Source organism: Manis javanica, chromosome 12 (genome assembly GCF_040802235.1).
Source record: "Manis javanica isolate MJ-LG chromosome 12, MJ_LKY, whole genome shotgun sequence".
Lineage (NCBI taxonomy): Eukaryota > Metazoa > Chordata > Mammalia > Pholidota > Manidae > Manis > Manis javanica.
In genome coordinates, this window is record NC_133167.1 from 56,818,343 (window position 1) to 56,825,268 (window position 6,926).

Below are 6,926 nucleotides of genomic sequence, written 5' to 3' on the forward strand. Positions count from 1 at the left end.
TCTACCAGCAAGATATTTACAACAAAATCTGTTGACAGGGAGAACATAAGGAAGCTGGCCCCTTCAACATGAAGCATTTCAAGGACTCAAGAGGCCTCCAAAGAACACTGAATTGTTCATGTGTAATGAACTGGACAGAAGCTGAAATGTGACCTGTACCTTTTAAAAAAACAGAAAACTCACCATGAGGAACATAAATATAATACATAAATAAATCAATCTGAGGCCAAGCAGATTGTGATTCATATTTAAGGAAAAAATCAATTTGTAATATATTAAAGTCTTTTTAAAATTCTCTCCTTTTAACTTTTTTTTTTTTTTTCATGAAAGTAAACATTCCAGTAAATTACTATAAAATCTTTCCTTGAAGGAGTATGTAATTCTGGGGAGAGGAAATCCTAGGGCAAAATACCTCTAAAACCAAAATCTCAAAGGGAGAAATAAAGTTTAAAACCCATTTATTGCTTACAAACTGCAGTCTGGCCCATCTCTCTTTCCTGCTCTGACCGCAGCAAAACGGGCCCTCCCCCCACCTCTCAGGTACAGATTAGCCCTCTGTTGCCCAGGCAATTACCCATTGATATGGAGATGAGCTTCTCCACCCCTGAAGATACGCAAATGCACTAAAACCAGGCAAGATATTCTGGAAATATTACAATTTAACCCACAGAGTACCTTTTGAATACACTTCGGTTGAAATTAGTTAATGCTGTGACAGAGTCAGGCAATTTGCCCTTCCCAAAACAACTACTGGTGCTCAGGGTACTGAATGCTTTTCCTTGGGCTCTAAGTTTATAGAGACAGAAAATAAACTGTAAAATGAACAGGCAGAGAAGTATTGAGATAGTGCAGAAGAAGAGGGAATGATGGAAGCTGGGATGCTGAGCATCACACAGCCCCCGGCCTGCACGTATCTCAAAGGTTGCACCTTCCCACCATCCAGCTACAGGCCAGCAGCCCTCGGTTCTAAGCCTTTCCCTGAAGTCAAGACTCAGCTTGCTCCTTCCAGACCCGGAAGTCACAGAGGTTCGACACACCCAGGACAAAACTGAATCCTGAGAGGCCTGACCTGTTAATGCTCCTTTATCTGTGCAGGTGCCAAACCTACCATATTCCAGACCCTGAGTATCTTTGTGTGCCCAAGAGGGAAGCCCTTTCAGTGAGTTATCCTCTCATGAAAACCATCCCCATACTTGACTCAGCCTCCCACACCCCTCCATTTCTTCCTAAATTTTTCCTCTATGATCTCAGGAATCATACTCCTTCATCCACAAAGTTCCTGTTACCCCCCACCTCTTTACTGACTATTCTTCAGCTTTCTAGCCCTAAGAAACCTGGCTTTCCCCAAAAGCACACTGCTTCCTCTGCTGCCCTCAAAAGTGGAGGCTGCTTGGTGAGGTCCTTTCTGTCACACTACCATTTCCATAGGTCTCAATTTTCTGCCCTCTGAGACCCAGGCTACAGTAGCCATTATGTCATACTCTCTACCCCAGCTGTCATCGACTGACTGCCTGGACATGCCTTTTATTTATTGAAGACATGAGCAATGGAACCACAGTGTTCGTTTTCATTCCTTAATCTGCCAACAATCTGGTGCATTTGGTATGTCCATGACTTCTCAGTTCCTTGACGCCACGTCTGATTACCTTCTCTCTGTTTCTATCATCCAATCCCATAGCCTCCCCAGGTTGTCATCAAGAAGCCACAGCACCTCTGGACCCATGACTTTTTAATTCCTCTACTTCATCTCATTTGGTTATTTTCACTCCTGATTTTCCTAAACTTACTAAGACCTCTAGTCTGTTTTCCTCTTTCTCCTTCTCAGAGGTGTCTCCTTTCCCTTCTCTACCCAGGAAAAGCTCCATGCTTCCTCTCATTATCTCAGACCTGCAGCCTCCTCTCAATTGCTCCACTATTCTTCTGTTTCATCTTCTGTTTCAGAACTCTCTTGGCCATTCCTTTACCTGGGCTGCTGGACACGGCTGGAGAAACCCACTCTTTCACAGATTGGACCATCCTAAATTCATGCTCAGCAACCTCGAGTGGGACTTCAGTGCTGCCTGCAATCCTACCACATTCCCCTGACCCTCAGGCCCTTCCTTTTTGAATCTCCAAAATGGTTATTTCAAGAATTCTTTCTTTCCAAACCTCTATGCCTGCCCTCTCTACCACCCTCTCTAGGTAGTTTTATTTTCCACTTATATCAAGGGGGAAATCGAAGTTTATGAGATGGGAGCAGTCTGTTTTCCATGCCAATCTATAAACTTACTTGCATCTTTACCCCTCTTGCTTTTTATAAAAGATGTTCTCCTCCCCCAGCTGAGGCCAATCTCTTGGCCCAAACTCTGGACCCATCTCCTCCTGACTTCTCACTGATCTCACTCTCAGTTATTCTTTCTCGCTCTTTTCTATGTATTCAGCTTCTTCCTTCTCAGATTAAAAAAAGCCACATTCCCCTCCAACTTCTGCCAGCCAAACTTCTTGGAAAAGTCATACCCACTCACTGTTTCAGTTTCTTCCCTTCCCAGTCACTCTCCAAAATTGGTTTCTCCGAGGTAGCCAGTGATCTCCATGTGAATTTAAGGGACCCTTTTCGGTTTTTTTAAAATTGACCTCATGCAGCATTTGACATGTCTTTCTTGATACTTTCTCTTTCCTGGGCATCTACACCACCACCTTCATGCTCCCAGATATCTCTCTCCAGCCCAGCCCTTTCTCTTGAGCTTCAGACTCAGATAGCTGCCTCTTAGCCAGCTCTACTGACAGGTTCCACAGGCATCTTAAATTGAACTCACTTCCTCTTCAAATTTGTACCTCTTCCTGAATGAGTGGTGAGCACTCCCACAGACTCACTGATGCAGCCAGAAACTTGTGTGTCATCCCTGACAGCTTTCTTCTCATCATCTCCCACATCCAACTGCATCACCGCGAATTCTTCTGTTTCTCCTACCCTTTTGCTTATCTCCTTCCTCTCTGCCACCATCACACCTTACTTGAACCCCTGGTCTCCCTGTTTCCATTCTTCCTCTCCAGCCATTTCCCACACAGTAGCCATATGATTGTAATGAGCAAGGAATCTCATAGATACAAGAGTCTCCCAACCCTCAGTTATGCAAAAATGGAACATTGTTTTATGGAGTCAATTTAGTGTGCATCTAAAACTCCAGACGTCTTCCTGGTAGTAACTTACTCTAGATTATCACAAGTGAATTCAGTAATTTGTCTGCCAACTGAGAATATGGAAATAAAAATTTCAGTTCAGAATTCAATTTCAGACTTTCCTTCCCCTCTCTTGCCTCGTATTCGTGGGTCCCTTTAGGCTGGCTGCCAAAGGGAAGCTCAGAAGAGGATGGAGGTCCACATGTGACTGGCTGCATGTTGTAACGGAGTGGGGGCTCTCCATCTAGGATGGCATAAGCGGCCACTGTTTTCTATTCTTTGAGCACAGGCAGGGCTCGGTGTGCCCTCTAGTGTTTGGACACTGCTAGCTCTGATAGGCAGTGATGGGCTGGCTGGGTGTATGTGCAGGGCCCGTGTAGCTTCAGTTTGCCAAAGGGCAGCCACATCCCCCACAGCCCCAATGGAGTGACCCAGGAACCTCTCTTTCTTTTGTCTAGCATGTCCCCTTCTTTAGCAAGTTATTTCTCCTCCCCTCCCAGCACAGATGGGACAAATCAGTTCACATTTACACATAAGTGTGAATTAGCTAATGTCATTGGTTTAATCTCTGAGTTAAATACAATACCCTTTGTATTTGGTTTTTGTGATGTAGATCATGCATCTCTTTACACGGCAGACTAGCTCCACAGTAATTAATGTACTTCCCACTCTACTGTCAAGAGTCTGGTGGTGCATGTGCATGTGCATGCTCATGTCTGTGTGCGCATGTGTGTGCATGCACGTGTGTGTGTTTGTGTGTGTGCTGGTGGGGATGGCTGCGTCCAGGTTGGCAGCCCAGAGATGAGTGGAGTGGAGAGAGTACATTGTTAATACATAGCATTCTGTCACATTATTTTCAAAATCACACATCTGATCAGGTCAGTCACCTACCTAAAACCCATGTATCCTCCTATTGCCTTTAGGGTAAAGTCTAAACTTTTAAACTTGTTTTACAAGTTAAGATCTGTCCCCAGTTTACCTCTCCCACCTCATTTCCCACAACTCCCCTCTTCTTTCAGTTCCATGGGACTCACCATGCATCTCTTGCCTCTGGACTTTCTCACATTCCTAGAAGATTTTCTCCAAATTTTCCTACACCTGGTTAATTCTTGCACATTCCTCTGGTTTTAGGTTAAATGCCAACTGCCTAGGGAAATTGTCCTCGATCTCTCTCCCATCCCTGATTTTGGCATGTCTCTTCTGTGTACTCACATAACTTCATCATGTCACAGCACCTATCCTATTTTAATTTATTTATCTGCTCTGCCACTAGACATAAGTGCATTTAAGGTGACATGCACCTGTATTGCTCCCTGGGAACCCTCTGACACCTAGTATGTGCCTGATACATGATAGGTGCTCAAATAAATACTTGTTAACTAATGAATGAATGCATGAATAATAAATTGAACATGCAAGCCAGATATTAGCTGGTTCCATGTGTACTGTCTTTTGCCTTAAAGCAGGACTCAGTATTTTATAGTGTTTCTCTAAAGCCAAATGAACTCCAGAGGTGAGAAATGTAGATCTGACTGAAGATTTCATGAAGAGACAGGAGAGGGCTTAAATGGCAGGCATGTCTGCTTTCCCTGCAGTGTCCCTCTTTGGCTTCCAGACTTTGGGTCTTCCTCTCTTTTGACTCCCCCTTCCTCCCTGCTCCCCACCCCCAACTCAGGGAGTACCTTCCTTAAGGAACTATCCCTCTGGCAGGAGTCCCAGGGGTGAATCGGTGATGAGGCAAGTATCAGCGGATACCATACAGGAGACAATCGAATGAGGACAGGCAAAGATGATGAAGGCCTGAATTTTTGAAATGGCAAAATGAAGAGGAGAGGGCGAGTTTGGATGATGTTTAGGAGGGAAGATCAGCAGGATGTGGTTACCGACTGGATTGGGGTAGGAAAAAAAGAGAGAAAGAAAGGGTGTATCCCAGGTTTTGGTGAGTGCAAAAGTAAGGAAGGAGGGAGGAAAGAAGGGGGAAAGAAGCAGTGAAAGTTGGTTCACATTGTAGAATCTTGACTTCTTCCATTAAGCAAGATGGGAGAATGACAGGCAAGAGATGGGATTGGCGCTTAAGAAAGTAAGGAAGATTGAGAAAAGGAGCATTGGGGAATGGAGTAGGAAAGAAGGCACCTACCTTGACTGAAAAATCAGAGAACTGCCTGTTAGTAGTGAGAGCTCAGCTAGGACCAGTCAGCTGACATTGGCTTGGATCAGATTTCTGAATTTCTCCAGCCATGTCTTCTTCTTGGGAACAGAAACAGAAAGCACATGGTGGATTTCACTCAGGGGTGGGAATTAGGAAGACAGGAATGGCTGAAGGACCAGGGGATCAGGGCACCTATAAGGATTACCGCCGAAATCATCACCACAGGAAAGAGGCTGCAAGGAAAGCAAATGGGTCTGATGGGTCTTTGGCACTGTGAGAACAGTGGTGGGCGAAGGAGCAAGCGTTACCACAAAGAGGACCAACGGAGTTCAGTGGCCCTCATAAGAATAACACCATAATATTACAGACATTTTCTCCGTAGAGTGAAAGGTGAATGCCCCTTTCAATTATTAACTAAACTGGCATTCAAATCTGGGCACCTTCCCAGGTTGGGCTGTTCTGCTTTGCCAAGAATTGATAAGCTTCTGTGAAACCTCCAGGGTGAGTGAGGCATGACCCGTCTTCCCTGTCTGGTCGCACTGCAACTGGCCTCCCTCCTCCTGCTGAAGCAGGCGTGAGGTATGTGCCAGGATTCCGGGTCTTAGACTAATGATCGTGTTCCAGAATGTAGGGCTCCTGCTGATAACCACCTTTCAGCTTTTAGAGGGCCCTGTTCTGACCACTCCCGCTGTGTTCCTCACCACAGAGTGAGGGGACTGTGGGGCCACAGAGTGGGGGCACCCACTCAGAGCCCACCTTAGTCCCTTCTAGACCACACTCTGGATGCCCTGACCACCTCAGGATTCCTTGCCCAAAGGTCCCAAGCCCACTTCCAAGGCCTCGGCACTTCTTCCCGAGTGCCATCCTTCCAAGAGCAGACCATGCAGTTAGAGTATGTCTGCAGCCTGCAGATAGTCAAGGGGTGCCTCAAAGATGTTCACAGATCACGGATATGTCGGCTGGGGCATCCGCATTCATGCAGGAAAGGCTCTTCTCAGCCAGAGGCAGGGATGGGAAGAGAAGAGGGGGGAGCTTCAGCCTGGAGTAGTGCTCTCCCCATGCCTCCATGTCCTGGTGCAGGACTCCAAGGAGTCCAAGAATCACACATTCATACTGGGCCTCAGGGCATTAGGAAGACAGTTACCTTCCTTCCATAGGAAGTCAGGAATAACTTCCTTTAGAAAGAAATTAGGAAAACAGAATATGTTGTACCTATAACTTTTACATTGTTAGGCATATGGAATGTGGACCCCCACCTGTACCCTTGTCCTTGGTCCCACAAATGTTAGGGGTAGTCCTGGCTCCTGCAATTTATTATTTACCTGTTGTGAAGAACAGCTCTTCAAAATTATCCTAAGAATTTATGTGACATAATAGTTAGTTCCAAGTTGTATCCCAAGATGGTAAAATATAAAAATTCATTAAAAACCCTATTTGGACTTCTAATTTCTAAAAAGTTGTACGAGCCTAAGCCCTTTCCCCAGTTTTTTATATCATTTGAAGTCTTTTGATAGACTATGTTTCCCTGGTTTACTAATGTCCAAATTTAAGCTGACTTTTCTTAAAGAATCTGTGAACATTTTTAGTATAGTCACAGGTATGAGCAATCATTACTACA